Source organism: Onychomys torridus, chromosome 8, assembly GCF_903995425.1.
Source record: "Onychomys torridus chromosome 8, mOncTor1.1, whole genome shotgun sequence".
In the NCBI taxonomy this organism is placed as follows: Eukaryota; Metazoa; Chordata; class Mammalia; order Rodentia; family Cricetidae; genus Onychomys; species Onychomys torridus.
The window spans coordinates 25,100,279-25,120,035 of NC_050450.1; the positions used below are offsets into that span (position 1 = coordinate 25,100,279).

General features: G+C 42.2%; 1 protein-coding gene across 13 annotated transcripts in view; it reads right to left on the reverse strand.

Moving 5' to 3' along the window:
• Tenm2 (teneurin transmembrane protein 2) overlaps window positions 1-19,757 on the reverse strand; it is a 1,224,381-nt gene that overhangs the window by 266,567 nt on the left and 938,057 nt on the right. The window lies entirely within an intron of this gene.

Consider the following 19,757-nt stretch of genomic DNA (forward strand, 5'->3'; position numbering starts at 1 on the left):
GTGTGTGTGTGCGCGCGCGTGTGCGCGCGCACAGATTATGTTGGCTTGTGATGCACCTCAATTCCACAAGCTTGTCTAATTTTATACTTTCACAGATGCCTACAGATGCATATAGAAGAATCCGGCAAAGTGTTCAAAGCAAATTTGAAAAGTGAATTACTGTCATTCACTCAGCAATGATGACAATGATGCTGATGCTAAGTATTATCCCATATTGGAGATGTGCAATTGAAAGACACTTGAAATGTGTTGTCACCACCATTTACAAACTAAACGTTATAATATCCCTAATTTAGATCTGAGACATTGGATTGGGAGAAGTAAGGTAACTGGCTAGGGATTTAAACCCAGAGCTCTGTCTTTTGTTAAAAAATCTCTGCTGTTAAATATTTTCCCAGACTGCCTCTTTCCTCCTCAGTTCTCATATATTTTCATCTCCCCTTCTACCAGCAGTAACCATGAGTTACTTTCCTTGTTCAGACTATATCTTTAGGTCTTATGATCATGGTTACTTTTAAAAAACATCTTTGCCCATCAATTGAACATAGTGTCCTTGGTACCCAGACCTATAATGTGAAAACTCTATAATAGAACATGAAGTATGAAAAAACATGTGACTTCTCAGACAATGGTCATTCCAAAGATACTTCACAAAGCATCAATTCTCTGACAGTAGATTATTTTCTTTTATATATATATGCCAAGGATAAGATTTGAGGTACGACTGGGCTACACTTTATTTAAAACAAGGACGAGCCCAGGAAATGAAAGGTGTGGATGGCTAATTAGATTCTAGAGTTTGGCTGCTCAGGACAGGGGCTGTATATTGCCTTGGACCTAGCTCATCCTCATGATTCTAGTCCCCAATTAAGATCCCAACTCCCAAGGGAGACTTTAGTGAATGTATGCATGCATGCATGCTTGCACACGTGACTGAGTGGGTGGAGTCCTCCCATTATTTTGTAATTGCATTTGCTGCAATTCTAAGATGCAAAAATGTCAAGACAGGCATTTTCTTTTTCCTCACACTTTCAGTAGATACATTTTTATCTTTTGATACAGGGTCTCTCTATGTATCCCTGACTGTCCTAGAACTCACTATGTAGACCAGGATAGCCTCGAACTCAAAGAGAACCACTTGACTCTGCCTCCTAAGTGACAGGAGTTAGAGGGTAGGAATAGGACCCAGGACTCACGGTGGTTTGGATGAGAATAGCCCCAGTGGACTCATATGTTTGAAGACTTGGTCCTCAGTTGATGGAACTGGTTGGGAAAGACTAGGAGGCGTGGCCTTGTAGGAGAAGGTGTGTCACATGGGGCTTTGAGGTTTCTCAGTGTTCTGTCTCTCTGCCTCCTAGTTGTTGATCAAGGTATGAACTCTTAGCAGTTCCGGCCAACATGTCTGTGGCTTGCTGCCATATTGCTTCAACATGATGAACTCAACTCTCAGGAACCATAAACCCACTTAAATGTCTTCTTTTATGAGCTGCCTTGGTCCTGGTGTTTTAGCAATGACAGTAAGGCGGTGCTCAAGCCCCAGTTTGCTTCTTTTAATTATTTGCCCGGAGTTCTAGCAAGACTACTATACCACACTGTCCTTCCTCCTGAGGATTATCAGGCTTTTCCAGAGATGTCTAAATGCACGATCACTGTCATTATCAATGTTTGTGTGGCTACATACAGAAAAATATTTAAAGTATTTGGTTCCTTTATATACATCAAGGGAGTGTGGTATGACTGAGAATCATGTCAGAAATGTGTCTGATTAGCAAAACATGTACTATAACTAACATTAAAGCAAACAACTGATATTTAGATCTTATTTGTGCTACAAATATATTCAATGATCTCAATAAAGCATGCACTTTTAATTCCATGAATAAAGCTTCATATTTCTTGCCAGTAGCTCTTTTTAGAACATCACACACACACATACACACACACACACACACACACACACACACACACACACACACACACACTAGCTCTTTTGAAAACATTATACAGAGAGAGAGAAAACATGCCATGGTGTATGAGTTGAGGGCAGAGAGCAACATGTGGGAGTTGGGTCTTTCTTTCTGCTGTGTAGGTCCTGGGGATCAAGCTCAGGCTATTAGGTTTGGTAGCAAGTACCTTTAGTCACTAATCTGGGGGTTCTCAACCTTCCTAAGGCTGCGACCCTTTAATATGTTCCTCATGCTGTGGTGACCCCCAACCATAGAATTATTTAATTGCTACTTCATAACTATAATTTTTCTATTATTGTGAATTGTAATGTGAATATCTAATATGCAAGTTATCTGATATATGACTCCTCAAGGGGTCATGACATACAGGTTGAGAACCATTACACTAATCCATCACACTGGCCCCAGTAATCTCTTTTCTAATGGGATCAACTAATAGTCTTTTGAAGAGGAGACCCTAGATATGGTGTTTAAGGGAGCAAGAAAGTCCTTCATTGGGTCCTAGTAGTGCTCTTCATGGATAAGTTAGCTCACACTGACTACCCAGCCCTTTTCTTGAGCATTACTATCATGGGGCAGTACAATTACTGCATGTGCTGCATGTGTGGTTGCTACACCAACCACACAAGGCCATTTAAGAAAAGCACTTTGTCTAGAGAGTTTCATGGTAGCTGCTCACTTCTTAATGACTAGCTGTCACTAAGGAATCTTTGGAGCCACAGAAAGGGCTCAAATTCCAAGTTTTCCTTAAAGCTTGATAGTTGTGTAACACACATTTCAAGAACTTCCCAGTTTGTTCAGTACTAACCCACCTCCTCTTAAGCCATGGGAACACCCAGCACAAAGCAAGATAGGGTGGGAGCCCTGGCACTTGACTGAGGATCCCACCAACTTTATTTCTTGGACCATTCTCCACAAGTAAGGAGACATTAATGAGTAGTCAGAAAAGTATATGAGTCCCGGCTGTCATGCCCTCAGTGACCTGAGCATTCTCATGGTTTCAGCTATCACAGGTTCCTCAGGTATGGAGCCATGTCCTAACTGTGTATCAGACATCCTTTCTTCCACATGGTACCACAACCATATTGAGACTGTTTTCCTTCGGCACTCCCACCCTCCCCTGGGTCTTTCTTAGCACTGCAGTCATTTAAACCTCTTTCTCTTCCCTCATCTCAGGTCCTAAGTAAAATCTCATCAATGCGTTTCTGAAAAATTTTCCCGCCAGGCAGTGGTGGCGCACGCCTTTAATCCCAGCACTCGGGAGGCAGAGCCAGGCGGATCTCTGTGAATTCAAAGCCAGCCTGGTCTACAGAGTGAGATCCGGGACAGACCCCAAAGCTACACAGAGAAACCATGTCTTAAAACAAACAAACAAACAAAACCCCCAAAACCCCAAAAACAAGAAATAGAAAAATCTTTCTCACTAATTCTCCCCCGGCCCTGCCCCCTCTAGCTACAAAGGTCACAGTCTCCTGGCTTACCTGGCCTTCAATATCTATAAGTATAAGCTGGCTTTTTACCTCCATGGCTGTGTGCTCCCAACTCCCATTCCCTGGACAGTTCAGCCCACACTAGAAGCTACATCATAACAATAACAACAGTTTTTTTTTTTTTTTTTTTTTTTTTTTTTTTTTTTGTGTGTGTGTGTGTGTGTGTGTTTTAAAAAAGTCTTCTATGTACGAGTGTTTTTGCTGCATGTCTATGCAGCACTTGCATGCCTGGTGTCTTCAGAGGCCAGAGAGGGCATCAGATCCCCTGGAACTGGAGTTAAAGATGGTTATGAGCTGACACATGGGTGCTGAGACTCAAACCTGAGTCCTCTGGAAAAGCAGTCATTGAGATATTTCTCCAGCCCTGTAATGGCACTGTTCATGTTGCTGTACATTTGGAGATGGAAGGAAAAGCATTATTATATGTGTATGTGTGTGTGTGTGTGTGTGTGTGTGTGTGTGTGTGTGTGTGAGAGAGAGAGAGAGAGAGAGAGAGAGAGAGAGAGAGAGAGAGACAGACAGAGAGACAAAGAGACAGAGACAGAGACAAAGATGGCTTATAGTGTATTTGTGTGTGTGTGTGTGTGTAAGGAAGGGAGAGCCGAAGAGGAGAAGAGGATGTTGAGTATTCTATTCTATCACCTTACATTTTACTCACTTAGGACATTCCTTCAGGGTTGGGGATTTAGCTCAGTGGTAGAGTGCTTGCCTAGCAAGCACAAGGCCCTGGTTTCGATCCTCAGCTCAAAAAAAAAAAAAAAAAAAGAGACATTCCTTCACTAAACATGGAGCTTTGCTGGGCCACCAAGGCCCAGAGATCTTTCCACCTCTTCACTCTATGGTCCTAGGGTTACAGGTACAAACGTGGTCACACTGGACTTCTTACATGGATGCTGGGGAATCTGAACTCTGGTCCCCAGGCTTGCAGAGCGAGTGCTCTTACCCACTGAGCCATCTTCCCAGGCTATAACCCTCTTTGAATTTGTTTTCTGTGGTCTCTCCCACCCAGCCTATGCTATCATAACCCCTCCTCACCTTCCAACCACCTATCTAGGAAACCAATTCAAATACTCAGTCTATCACTCAGTGCATCCACTAGTCTCATCATACATTTGGGGGTGGTGCCTAACCTATTATTTTTAACAAGTCTTCCTCCAACCAGCATGTAACCCCCCTGTGCACTCAACACTGGCAGACACTACTCTCAGTACCTTCAGAGTCTAAACACTAGTGCCTAGACATCAGTCATTTTCATGAACAGAATACATAAATCAAAAATGGGGATGTCTTAGCCATGTGAGAATAATAAGGTGAAAGTTGAGAAGTTTAAGTTGGATGTAATGCTATTTTGAATATGCTTATTTTAAAGAAAAAGTAGAAGGATATGACTATCATGCCTCACAGAAATTTCTTTATGAACTTCTAATATTTCTCTATAAAATCTCCTTTGACAACACAGTCTGTTTCCCACACTTCCTGTTCTTCTTCCTGCAGTCCTTAAATAAAGCCTTCCAATACCACTTAGAATGACATTAGGTCTTTCCAGGGTCTAGAACACCCTGTGTGGCCTGACTGTGGCACCTCTCCAAATGAATCCTGTAGCCCTCCCCTCCCCTCTCTTCTCCTTTCCTCTTGTCTGTTCTATTGTCCTTTAACTGTTCTTTATCAGAAGTCAACTTCTGCCTCAGGGCTTTTGTGCTGCACACCCCTGCTGCTTGGAAACATGTGTATAGTTCTCCCTTCATGTTGTTCAGCTTTCTGCTTCACTATCATTTTCTCAGAGATCTTCCCCAAACCCCCTTCATTCTCTATGACTCTCTCACCATGGTAGGTGCCCTTGTTTTCTTTATTATATGCACATACATGTATATACATGTACATGATTTATTGTCTGTGTCCATCATCAGAACTGAAATGCTACAAAGTATAAAATAATGAGGTATTTATCAGATCTATTTAATTCTATGACTTATCATGTAGAATACAGCCTGTTCCACAGTAGTCAAACATTTTGTTCCATGAATGGCATACAATATATCCCAAGGTCAAAATTACAGATGCTATAAGTACAGCTTTTTGAACATTTTATATTTTAAAATTAAGGCTCCTTCTATAATCTTGATGACTGACTTTAGAAGAGGCTTCCATGTTTACCTATGTGCAATAGTCGAGCATGTGCATTTCTGCATACAAGACACAACGCTCAACTACAAACAGGACCCATAGAGTTTGGGGACCAAATCAACCCCACAGTCTATGCTTTCTGGGTAGCTCAATGGCACCGTGTCATCTGTGATGGTGATGGCTAAATGGAATCCAGGTAGTTTTCACCCCTTTTCAGTTTCTGGTGTTCAAAAGTGACCAAGTAAAAATACCAAAGCTATGTAGAATCCTGTTTCTCTTAAAATATATCCATATCCTGGCAATACAAATCTGCAGATGATAAAGTTTAGCAACCCTCCCCCCCAAATGATAAAGAAATGGGTCTCTTCATGAAGAGACCCATTTCTTTGTATGCTGATCTAAGACAATTAATAAAAAGAAAAGGTAAATCACCAAGAAAGAGATGGTCTTTAGATTCTCTTCTACAGATACCCAAGTTAGTATCACTTAAATGCTCTATTAAAAATGTTCAACTCCCTGGGCTCCCCTGCCCCCCGCCCGCATGGCTGGAGGAAGGCATTGGCTGTGTCTTGGGTGATCTTAAAACACATTAAAGATGAAGTTCTAATCTTGTCTACAACTTCCAAATATGTTCAGCTGTCATAGGATACACTAGACTGTGAATAGGTCTATTGTTTAAAGTGTGGGTTTTGATGGCAGTTGCCTTGTGGGTAAAGTTTCCACTTCTAAATGATTCAGTGTGAAGGTTGCTGTCTTTCCCTCTGTGGACAGGAAAGACACACTTGACCCCATGACAGTTAGGCATCAGGTGGCTATCTTTTCATTGACTGTTCTTCCCAAACTTTTCTGAATTTTTTTTTTTTTTTAGTTGAAAAACGTAAGAACTTTGATTAGTGAACACAAAATAAAACAAAAAACAGTAAAAAGGAATAAGACCCACAAGAGAATGGTGTGGTCACGTGGTTGCGGGGAGGCCTAGGAAGACTTAGAAACTCCTGGTTTCTCTCTGACCTGGCTATTAAGACAGCTTTTCCCCCTCAGGGGCCTGCTCAGTGTGTGGCGGGGAATCATTTCTGATGCCCCAGCTGAACTTCTTCCCAGCGGTTGGTCATGGAAATAGCTCTGCTCAGGACTCCAGGCGTCAGCAAAAATGTGTAGTTTCCAAATGCACTTGACATTTTTCAAGCACAACTCAATTGCTCTCAGAATTGGCCACTTGTGCCTTGGAAAGGCAAGGCACACAAGGGGCCCCCCAAGTGCTGTCCTTGGAGTTTGCCAACACTTCAAGGGATGGCGGAAAACCACTCTTTGATGTTTCACAAAGGAATCAAAGTGGAGCCTGCATGCTTCTTTCCCTCCCTAGCAATGTGGGGACCAAGGCTGGGATTCGAGCACTCAGTCTGTAGGACATAGCTGGGGGGGGGGGGGGCTCGGGATGGACCAGGAAGGCCAGGAGGGAACTGCCCCTCAGTCTGTGATCCAGCTCTGGATCCCAGGTCTCAGTGATTTCCTAAGAGTACAGTTATCATTGCCTCACTCGTAACTATCTGTCTTGTGGGTACACGTCATCACTTTTCTTCAAGTGAAAACAAAACCATTTAATAAGAATGGAGAAAGCATACCTAATAGCCATCCTCCCGTACGCTTTACATGACAGCAGAGACATGGCTTTGAGGAAGAATCTGAGAAGAACAGGCTTCTGCTTCAAATTGGCTTAGGAAATTAAGGGCACACACATTTTTTTTTTTCTGATTAAACAACCATGAGAGCATTCAAAAGGAATTCTAACAAATGAAAAAACCTAGATGTAGCATCCATGCAAGAAGAGTCCGCCAGTTTAGAAAGCTGTGATTTTTTTTTCTGCTTCTCTGATGCACAGAATGCTTGACTAATCTGGAAGCTTCCAAAACTAGAGGCTGCTGATTTGAGGCGCCAACAAGGGATTTCTTTATAGTCTTTTCCCCCACTCTGATCAATCACAAGCAAACTTTGTCATTAACCTCAAACTCGACCGAGGCAAGAAACAAATAAATACATAAAATCCTCTAACACCAAGTACCATTTTCTAGCAGGCAACAAACCAGTGGTGTCCTTAGAGGTGGGTTCCTGATTTCCTGTTGGTTTAGCTTTATTCCCAGGGGGAAATTCCAGCAGGGCCTTGAAACTGAGAAGTACCACACAAATAATCCTGCTGCCGAATCCAAAGGTGAAGCTTTCTTCCTCTCCCTGACCCTCTCCCCCTCTCTCCCCCTATCTCCTGCTACTGTACCACACTGCAGCAGGACAACTTAGGGCGACTACCAAGGATGTGCTGTTCTCCATTGCACAGGAAGCTGGCTGCAGGAAACATTCCCCTAGGACCACGGTGAAGGTCCTGAAGGGTCTCCATGTTGTGCCACATGCCCCAAAGCAGCTCTATTTCTGACAGAACAGCTGCCAAATGTTGTTCTCTTGAGCAAATTGTCACCCTTTTCCCCAAGTAAATAAACCCTGGATATTTAGAGCAGTAGATGAAAATATTGATACACAGCCCATTAATCCCTGAGATATTTTTGATATTGTCCAGAAGGTGCCCGAAATTTGACAAAAAGCCAGAAAAAGGATAAAGGCAGAACACCAGCAGAAATAGGGGTGTGTGGCTCAGTGAGGGAGGTCAGATGTACAATGGGACACAAGGTTTCCTCAGTGTCATCTAGCCTGCCATGGCCTTTGAAGCATTGGGTTTATTGTCTTTAAAGGAGCAGGTTTAATAAAGAGACAGGCCATAAAGTGTACTGTAGCATGTAAAGTTACTGTAATTAGGTTTTCAGGAGTTATAATAAAACATTTAGCTGGAGAGAGGTTAAATAACCACGATCCTTCCCGGCACCATTATTATGGTCTCCAACAGGGGAGCGATGGTGGTGGTCCGGGAGAAATTTGATGTCTACGTTCCTGAGAGAGAGAGAGGCAAGAGGCATGAGTTGGGACGAACAAGAGAAGAGAAAAAGAGAATATGTAGGTTGATATAGGAAAAGACAGAGATACTGAAAAAGATGCTGTGGGATCCTGTTGTGCACAGCTGCTAGATGGATAGCAACATCAGGTGATCTTTTAGGTGCTCTCATGAAACGTACACATGATCAAGAAATCAAGTTTCTACAATAAAAGTAGAAAGCAAAGTTGTGCACTCATGAGTGACAGGCTGGTAAATATTTGGTCAGCCTTCTTTGTACACATAAATATTCTCTATTAATCCTACTGACTGTGTTATTTTAGAAAGCAATAGGATTATACCAAGGAGACAGTAGTCATCTTGCTGGTCTTGCAGACAGGCAGGGTTTGAAGCCAGGCACCATGTTTATCACCATATGACCTTGGGTGAATTAATCTCTCTGGAAGCTTGACCATGGCATTATTTACTTTATGAACTTGATAGGAACTCTTAAATGTTGGGAGAGTTTCTTCACGCAGCATGCTTGGCAGTCGACTGCCTGTCTGTGAAGGGTCAAGCAGGGGGCTGCTCAGTGTCCCGAGGACAAGAACTATGTGTTTTGTGTTCTTTGTCATATGTTTGTGACCCAGGATCATTTAAGTTATTCGTCGAAAGGATTAATTCTCGTTACTACAATGTGTTGTCCGCCCCTCCAAATACTTTTCTGAGGAAGCAAACAATCTGGGAAGATGGCTGAAGTGCTTGTCTTTTCCATTTGAGAATTTGTATTTGGGTTGAAAAGTAAACTATGACTTTTAAAGTGAAAATTTGGAAATAATTTAAGTGGCTAGTTCTTGACTTAACTAACAAAAACAAAACCAACAAGAAACCAATAATCCAATTAGTGTAATTGAAAGTCCATTCCCAGTCACAGTCCCCTCCGATTAGATGCTGATTCAATGAGAAATAGGTTTTCATGGTCTCCCAGCTCTGGGCCTTTCTGCTTATACAGGGTGCCACAGTATTCATTTGTTTCATGAACAATGGGAACATCCTCAGTGAAGGAGGTCAGATGTGCAATCTATCTCCAAAATTTGCAGCTGCACCAAAAATTCTCACAGCTGGAATAATTAGCAGCTCAATTTATTGCCTTCCGTTTTCTAAATAGAAGCCTCAATTCTTGATATTTAAATCATGTCACACTGTGAGATATCATAGCATTTTTCATTGTAAAACTTTTTTTCTCCTTCATGGAATGATCTGGTATCCAGGGTGACAGGTAAGGTCTCTCGAGGTCACTAGAGAAAACTGAGGTTTTGTGAATAAAACCATTTCTGAATCTTTCACATGAAATGAAGAATCTTCTTTTTTCCAGCTCTGGTGTTGTGAAATAATTTGGTGACCTTTTTTCTCCCAACTTAATTTGTGGGAGTCCTTAAACACACACACACACACACACACACACACACACACACACACACACACACACACATAGAAATATACACACATTCATTGACACAACAAAGGCTTGTGACTTTGACTTCAAACTTGACTTTGAATTCACCAAACAATGGGCATACAGAGACAGCCATTTCGGACAGACTTATGTGAGTGCTCCCCAGTCGCCAGGGTGGATGAAGAAAGAACATAACCCTTTAGATACAGTTCCTGAACAGGATGACCTCTCCATCACCACTGCATCTGGTCAGATTCCTGGAGTGAACCCTTTCATCATATTCTGCTATTCTGTAATTATACCTGCCTTACAAATTTGCCTCATTTCTTTTGTCAAGTTATCAAGGCCACCCTCTCTCTCCCTCTCTCTTGCTTTCTAATATCTCTTACAATTCATAGTTGATAGTCAAAAATGTCTGGAGAAGGAAAACACAAATTATGGCAGAGTTGTTTTAGCACCAGGCACAGCTCGACTCCAAGCTCCACTAGGCGTGGCATGACATTGGGAAAGGCAGTTCATCTCTCTACCTTAAGATGCTTCTGAAAAGTGATAATAAATTGGAATTCCAGAGCCATAGGAAGGGCTGTAAAAGAACATGCATATAAACTCGAGCCCAGAAGTTGGTTCCTTCACACGCCACATTGTGTCTGTTTCCATTACAAATATAAATCTGATATGAAGGCCACAAGTAAGAAGTCAAGTGATAATCACTGAGCATGAGCACATGTCACACACTGTCTCATTCTCCTAGGGAACTGTTAATTGCAGGGTCCCTCAAAGGACTGGAACTTGTTGAGCTTATAAGTACTATGCCATCAAGTCTGTTTTTTGTTAATGTTGCTGTTTTGTTTTGTTGTTTTGTTTACCTGGTCCTGGGGATCGAACTTGGGTCCTTGTTTGCAAAGCAAACACCTGATTGACAACTACCACTCCAGCCTACTCATTCATTCTTTTTCTTTTTGAAACGGTTACTTTCAACTTCTGTGTCATTGCTGAGGTACATCAGGCGTGAGCATGCTGACCATTTCTATTGTGGACACCCAATGGGTTGGAAAATAGTGGGATAATGCATTTCTAAAAATTAATTTCTAAGCTTCCACTTAGCGAAGGCATGCGTTTTACAGCTCCGCTACGCCTTTGTTCCACAGCGATGCAATGATTGTACATTTTCACACATCCCTGTATCCTAATCTCTAGTCTAGCTTCTCGTTTGTAACTGGGAACTTCCAGATAATCTTCCCAGAAGTCTGTAAGAATTTCTGGTAATGTATTTGCTCCTTATCTGTCACGTCCCTGCCCACCTGTAGAGCAGTTTATCTTCACAGGTTTGGTATCTCTGTGAACATGAAGATCTCATGGTGCATTTTCTCATCTAAATCACTTTCAAAAGGATGGAATCAGAGTGGCTCTCAGCTCTGGAAAGTCCCCTATGCCACAGAGAGGCTCCTTTAAGTTTCTCTTGTTTTCCTCCGCTTTATAACAAAGGACAGACAGTTGTTTGGCTTGAACTGTTTAGGGGACCCCCAGACAGTGGGACCGGGACCTGTCCCTAGCCCATGAGCCGGCTTTTTGGAGCCTGGTGCCTATGGTAGGACACTTTGTACAGCCTTGGTGCAGGGAGGAGGGGCTTGGACCTGTCTCAACTGAATGTACTATGCTCTTCTGACTCCCCATGGGAGACCTTGCCTTGGAGTGGGGTGGGTTTAGGAGGAGGGATGATGGATGGGAGGAGGGAGGATAGGGGAATCTGTGGTTGATATTTAAAATTAATGGAAAAATCTCTTAATAAAATCAAAACAAAACAAAGGAGTCTTGTCCCCGCACACCTTTCTTTATATTTTCTTCTATTTGTTACTTAAAGGATGTGGTTAAGGAAGAAGAGCTTCATTCACCATGATACTGAAGGGGATCATGTTGACAGTCTTCCAGATGTTAACACAGTGTACACCTGGACCTATGTGCCATCTTTAATCACTCAGATGCACTGGTATATTGTGTTATAACCTTCAAGTTACACACTGTGTAGAGACCTCAAATTTTACTACTCTGAGCATGATTTGAGGTAGACATTTTTTTTCTTTTTCTCCTAGCTCCTTCTTGGAAAAGTCTGGACATATTTATAACCCACAGCCTGAAAATATGCAGAGAGTGAGAGACCTTAAAACTCTAAGTCCTAAAAGGGATGTCTCCATCAAATCCCTCCCATCTAGGCTCAGGGAAGCCTGTAGTAAAGGAGAGGGAAGAGTGCAAGGGCCAGAGGAAACAAGGGAACAAGGCTGTCTAAATCAGCCCGAGTAAAGCTCCTACGAACTCAGAGACTGAGGTAGCCTGCACAGGGCCTGCACGGGGCTGTACAGAATTTAGGAAAATACTATAAATCTTCACAAGATTTTACTACTATTATATAATCAAAGTTTCCCAGTACTCTATAATAATTGTTACTCTGATTATTTGACCACATGAGTAATTTTTGTTTTCATGAACTACAGTCTCATTGCTTAGCCCTGACTAGCCTAGGACTTCCTCTGCCTACAGAGTGCTGGTACTAAAGGAGTGTGCCACCACACCTGGCTTGACCAGGTACCTTTTTTTTTCTTTCCAATTTAGAACTTACTATATGCCATTCTTTATTTGAGAATTAAAACTATGACAGACTTTCCTGCCTCCTAAAACATACACTGGAATCAGGAAGGAATGGAAAAACACATTGACAGGAGCAAGACCAAAAGCCTCCCCACCCCCCCCAAAAAAAACAAGTCCTAACAAATCAAGAATGATCATTTTCTAGATCTTTCATCGGTGCTCAAGACCTGTTTGCTGGGGGATAGAAGAAGGGTGGGAGGCAGAAAGGAAGAGAAGAGAGGAAATAATCACAGAAGGAGAGAAGAAAAGAGGAAAGAATATTTAGCTACAACAGTTAAACAGATTCCTTCAGGGCTGAAAAAAAAAAGGAAACAGATTTGATTTATCTGAATTATTGTTTAGCTGCTGCCATGGTTTGAATGCTTGCCCCTCTTCCAACTGATACTGAACTTATTGGCACTATTAGAGTATTAATTGGGAGTCCCTCAAGAGATGAGTGGGCTGTGAGGACGCCAACTCCATGGACAGATTGATCATTGCAAACTTGTTTCTTATCTTGGCAGTGGATTGCTCAAAGCCAGTGAGTCCTGAGCTGCATTTCTCTCTCTCTTTCCCTCTCTTCCCTCTCTGTACTACGTACAGGCATGGAATCATGCAGCAAAGAAGCTCCTTGCCAAATGCTGGCCTCCTCATTCTTGAATTCCCAGCTCCCAGAACCGTAAGCCAACTCATTTCCACTCATTGTAAGTTAGCGAATTTCAACTATCCTGTTATAGCATTAATAATGGACTAGGACAACTATGTGTGTATGTGTGTGTAAGTGTATGTGTACCCACATGTATGCTCATACACATGTACACCTGTGTGCACATGCATGTGATATCCAGAAGTCAACTTCAGGTATCGATCTTCAGGAGTCATCCATCTTGATTTTATAAGATAAGGTCTGTCACTGGGACCTGTGGCTCCTGGATTAGGGAAGCATGGCTGGCCAGGAAGTCCCAGGGATCCACCTCTTTCTGTCTCCTTAGCATTGGGGTGCTAAGTGAATGACACCATAGCTTTGTACATGGGTGCTGGGGACCAAGCTCAGGTCCTTACGCTTGTGGGGCAAGTCCTTTTCAGACTGAACTATTTCTCCAGTCCCCAATTCTCAGCGATTTTTAAGGCATTCAATGAATCCTAGATCTGGGTCTGGCAGAAGTGAAAGAAAAGGAACGAAAAAGCAAAAATTGCTACTCCTTTTTTATGAATGGAAGATTTGCTTCTCCATGCCTACTCGTACAGTGTTGCAACATTCCAGTTAGGGCAATGTTACTTTTTATTTTTTAAAATCCAACATAAAAATGGTTATCTTTAATACAATTTATTTTTCCATTAGAGTTTACATCCACTCCTTCAAGGCACAAGGAACTATAAGAAAACCCATCAGTATATTTACCTACATTTTGTTATATGTGCAGCATCCATAGGTATAATATTTTCTTCTTAAGTAGCACTCTTCATGAAATGATATAAGAGCTCTTCAGGGATATTAATTAAGTTTTACAGCAACCCCTGTGACACATCTGCCTGCCTACATCTATCTGTTAGACACTCAGAAATTAGTGCTGTGTAGAAGTGTGCCATTTAGGCGTGTTTTTAGGCCAGCCACATTCTCACTGACAATGCCCCGAACAGACCCATACATTTCAGTTGTCAAGAGAAAAAAGTGCCATTAAATAAGGCAACCGTCATTTAGCATCAACACACAAACACGACCATGGTGCTTAGTACACTTTCAGGTGGATCCTGCAGCACCCTTGCCACGAGAGACAAGTATCAAGGAAGATGCTGTGGAAACGTGGTTTCTTTGAAAGATAACTACTTCTTTAGAGCTAGGTTTCCTAGACTCTGGGGCAAAGCTTCTTTAAAATTCAAGTGTCAAGGAAAATTGTCATGTCTGTTTGCCTTAAGTACCCCAAATGCTTGTCAGTACCATCTTGGAAATCTTGACGAAGATGCGGGTGGACATGCTGAGGCATGGTGAATTGAAAGCCATCTGATAGGAAGCAGGGATGTTAGACTAAGAGGCAGGTGCTTGCCTGCAGGTATTTTCTTTGCAAGTGGCAAAATTCAGTAAAACTTAAAGGCAAGTCTTGTGGAGGGAAGCTGTTTTTCCTGGCACTGCAAATATCTGCACTTGAACTGGGGTTCTTTCTAACTCTTAGGTTTTGCTAGACAAGAAGGTGAAGGTTATATGAGAAGCAATGTCATTTAATGGCAGCAAGGTGAAGAACCAGGAAAGGGGAGTGAGTTCAGGTCCGCAGCAGGCTTGGACAGTCCCTGTTGACTCAGGGAGGCTGAGTAGGGCAGTGGCTCATGGGTAACTGTTGGTAATATAGGGTTTTCAGAGCCTGCCTATAACCTGTGCAGCCTTTGGTACTGTTATATCTTAGTTTGCTCCAATGCAAATATTTAGAGATATTGAGGGGATTAAATGGGGCTTAGCATGTGCTTGACATTGAATAGGCCCTCAAAATAATTGTTAGCCATTGCTGTTGCAGAGATAATTAATCAGGAATCCTACACACTGCCTACTTCAAACATTGCCTTCTTTTTATTTGTCCTTGCTATAGTCTTCATTTTCCCTCCCTTTTCCACCCCTTCCTCCTCTGCCTTTGTCAAATATGGGATTCCTGGTGAGTTGCAATAGCTCTACTACTTCCTTCCTTTCTAGGTGTCAAGCAAACGTTCTCCTCCTAGTGAGTCTGACTGCCACGCACCAGTCTCCTTGCCCTACAGTGTGTCTGAGCCTCAGATGTGGCCTTGAAGTCTCTGTAGCACGGTCTCCAAAGACTTGCTCCATCCTACCCAAATGCTGTCTTTTCTGGCCAGAGGTGCCTTTTAGGTGGGGAGACTTGTACTCTCCAGGCAAAGTGAAAGCAAGACACCATGATTCACAGTGAGAGAAGGCATGTGCTTTTCATCAGACTCCCAGTGTACCTTAATACGCTTGGCCACTCACAGGACCGCCGAGAAATGTTGGCAGAATTAAGCCAAAGTCTTATGTACATCACTGACAATGAGATTACCAATGATAGGTGGGAAATTAAAAAAAAAAAACAAAAACCAAAAACTTACTTAGCATAAATTCAGAGTTTCAGACAGAATAACGGTGTAAGTTTGGCCTCAGCCTACACATTCATGTTCCACATAAGAGGCCATCTTTTTTACTGGATCGTTAAACCTTTGATCACACACTCTCCCGCAATGGCTTCAACAGTCACACTGCTGTACTGGGAATTTCTCTCAGGGTTGCAGAAAGTAGACTAAGTCAGCTCTCTTAGATATTTTTACAGTAGCCCCGCTCAGGTAGAGAGGGGGACGCAGATAAGGAGAAGGGGCAAATTGAAGTCACGGTCGAACTATAAATGAGAAAACAGGAGGCAGCAAAGGTGTGTGTCGATCCACAGGGGCCCCACTGCAGCACAGCTGCTGCTAAATGCTTGGCCCCAAGGGAAGACACTGTCAGACTTTGCCTCAGTGGTGCCTTTTCAAGTGCTTTGCATGGAACATAAGGAGGGGTGCCGTGGGCTGGGAATGAGTGAGAGCTTGCCTAGCAAGTAGAGGCCCTGGGTTCAATTTGCCCCACTAAAAACCTAAAACAAAAACAGAGATGGGAGGTATATTCTTTCAGAAAAAATAAGTCAACAATCCTCTCTCCTCCTTCTCTCCTCCCTATATCTTAACTCCATAAATTTGGGGATTCTTATTTTCAGCCCATCAGAGAAGTAGGTCATTAGAGAGAGATCATAACATCTGAATTGAGATGGGCACAATTTGGCACAGTCTACCGAACTTCAGAATGCATATTATACATACCCTTTGATCTAGCAATTTCAGTTCCTGGAATTTAACTTTTGAACATAATCATATAAGTATGCAAAGAAAGGTACATACACAAGACTCTTCATTGCAGTTATGTTTGTAATAGCACAAAGCTGAAAGCAATCTAAGTGTCTATCAAGAAGACATTGGTTAAATAAATTATAGCATTATGGGACATTACAGAGACCTTAAAAAAGGGGATGAAGTAGGTCTACACGAGATTACCTGAAAATATTTCCACAATATCTCATTAAGTTAAAATGAAACTTACTAAGTGGAATGTATATGGTTCCATTTCTATTAAAATATATGCTTAGACATTCGTAAACATCTTTGGGAGCTTGAAGTAATAAGCCTTCAAGTGGTATTTTCTTGGAAATAGAGAAGCAGAGATTACTTCTATGCACTTCCTATCTTTTCAATAATTGAATATTTTTTACTAAAAGAATATCTACATTTTGTAATAAAGTAACTGAAAATTTGTTGTGACCATGCTTTCATTTTTTGCTTTAATTTCTTGACCTTTGTCTTGCAAAGGAAGTAGAGATAAAAAGCAATCTATGTGATAAATAGGAACCTAAGTCCACCATAATGTAGGAAATAGTGAGGGGTTTTTTATCCCCATCCCCATCTCCATTCCTATCTTATCTACATCCACATCTTCATCTCCATCCTTGTTTTGTCAATTCTCATCTCCATCCCCATCCTCTTCTCCATCTCCATCCCCATTCTCTTCTCCATCTCCATCCCCATCTCCATCCCCACCCTCTTCTCCATCTTCATCCTCATCCTCTTCTCCATCTCCATCCTCATCCTCTTCTCCATCTCCATCCCCATCCTCTTCTCCATCTTCATCCCCATTCTCTTCTCTATCTCCATCCCCATCTCCATCCCCACCCTATTCTCCATCTTCATCCTCATCCTCTTCTCCATCTCCATCCCCATCCTCTTCTCCATCTTCATCCACTTCCTCTTCTCCATCTCCATCCCATCCTCTCCTCCATCTCCATCCCCATCTCCATTCCCATCCTCTTCTCCATCTCTAACCCCACCTCCAATCTTACACCCATCTCACTTCTGTTCCAATCTCTGTCTCTGTTCCCCCTTTGGTTTTGAAATAATCTGTTGGCTTTAGCTCCATGAAGAACTTCACCCTTTCCCCCAAATAGAACATTTAATTTTGAAGATGTCCCTGAGGAAGACCCCATCTTGGTATTGTTTTTATATTTCTAAATGCAAACGGACCAATGAAGACGATTGAGAGATCCAAGTAACTCAGGCACATGCTGAGTGGGACCTCCCTTCCATTTTGCCCACCCATGTCACTGCTACACAAACCATTACCTTGAAATTCTTGTAGAGTTTAAGTGTGCTTGCTATTTTCTCCCTATTACTTTTAGCCTTCCCATTTCTAGTCATTCTGAATTAATTCACAGGGAAGTAAGCACTAAGGAACACCACTGGTAACATTAGGCCACATTGCATTTTATGATGAGAGTTTTTTATCTAATTAAACATAGAACTATTTTAATGTTGCATCTATTATGATCCATTAGGGAGCTGACTGCTCTGTGCAAAACATCCTACTCAAGATTTTCACAAGCAAGATCAAACACATTACCAAGAATATGATGAGCATGAAGCATGGAGTTAAATGGTTTCCATTTATGGTTTTATTAAAAAGCAAAACCAAAAATTCTTCAAAGTAATGCAACTTCCCATAGGTAACACCACTTCTTCTGCCATTTTCAGGAGGTGGGAAGTGCATCGAGATGTTTTGAGTTAACTTTCTCATCATGAGCCCTCATAAAGAGCACTGGTTAGGAAGACAAGAAGTGAGCATGTTTTAATTAGAAAATGTGGGATCCAAGCACTTTTTCAGGAAAGACGATGATAGCTTAGAAGAGACATCAGGAGACTAATAAAAGTTAAAATGCATTAAGTAGCCACAGTGAACTCAAAGGTAAAGTCATGGGATGTTTGAGAAGTGAACCAGAGAGGATGATGAATCCGAAGTGGGTGGGAGGGAGTCAGTCAGTGGAACTTATTCTTTCTCTTTCATTGGACTCAGTCACAAACCTCCTTCTGTGCCCAGGCAAGCGAGACAACTCAGTGCCCTGAAATTCCTCCACCTCCTACCCTGGCCACTATACTCTTTACCCAGAGGAGAAAATAATTGCACTCAGGCTATAAGAGAAGATTGCTTGGTAGTGCTGAGTTTGAATTGGGTTGATCTGGAGTTTTTGTCTGTCACTTTCTCTTTTACATTCTCTTACTGGTGCGACATTTGACTATATGTGTTAGCTATCCTTTCTAAATCAGGCCCTGTGTGGGCATATGAGTCTGCCTAGCCAATCACCGTGGTCTGTTCTCTAAGCCTCGTGGATAGATAGGTCAGTAGTGCTAGTTGTGATCCCAAATTGGTTCCATGGGCTTCTGTCAAGAAAGTGTATTTGAAAATTAAGAATAGCTAGTGGTAGTAGTAGTGAGCCATGTTGTAATTGCAGTACTCTGGAAACCAAGTTCCAGGCCAGTTTAGCCTACAGAATGAGACCCTGTCATAAAGAAACAAACAAAACAAATGTCTAGAAAGAAGAGCCTTTCTTCAATGAGGTTTCTAAACTATAACTATATAGCTCACAGGCCCTGTAATGATGCCAGCAAATGGGGTTCTCTAAGCACTATGTTCAGAAACACAAGCGAGCCAGGCTAAGGCAGAGACATCTAATATCCAAGTGTAAGTACTTGAGCCCAAGTCTGCCAAGGACCTTGTCTCTTTTTCCTAGACCTTGCACCTCACATTTCATTTGCCTGATATGCTGACAGGAGACAAGGACATCTGCCCCGCGGAGCTTTGTCTCAGGCAAATGATGGAAAGCACCTAAGCCAATGCTCAGCATAAATGAGACATTTCAGACAGGAGTCTGTCCAGAAAAAAGAGCCCCCAAATCATCCAGTGGTTTTGGAAGCAGGAAGCATTTCAGCAAGTTCATTATTCTTCCTATGAGGACTGTGGTGTAGAAGCTGGAAGGCTGAACTTGGTGCCTTCAGCATCCTGCTGTAGGACATACCAAGAAGGAAGATCTCCTAAGCTGAGGGCCACAGTGCCCAGAACACATAGCACTCATTCTCAGGAGCCTTATGCTTCCACTTCTATTTTACTGAGTTGGGGAGGTGGGGGCTAGAGGCAGAACGGCTTTCCTTAAAGTCCCATCCAATGCTTAAATGGGTCTCTCATTGCCCTCACTGTGTGCCCCCGGGGACAGTAACGGGCAGCTAGGCTGATGGGAAATGAAAAAGTCATACAAGAACTTGGCAGGATTTCTGATAGTCACTCAAGTAATTTAATAAAT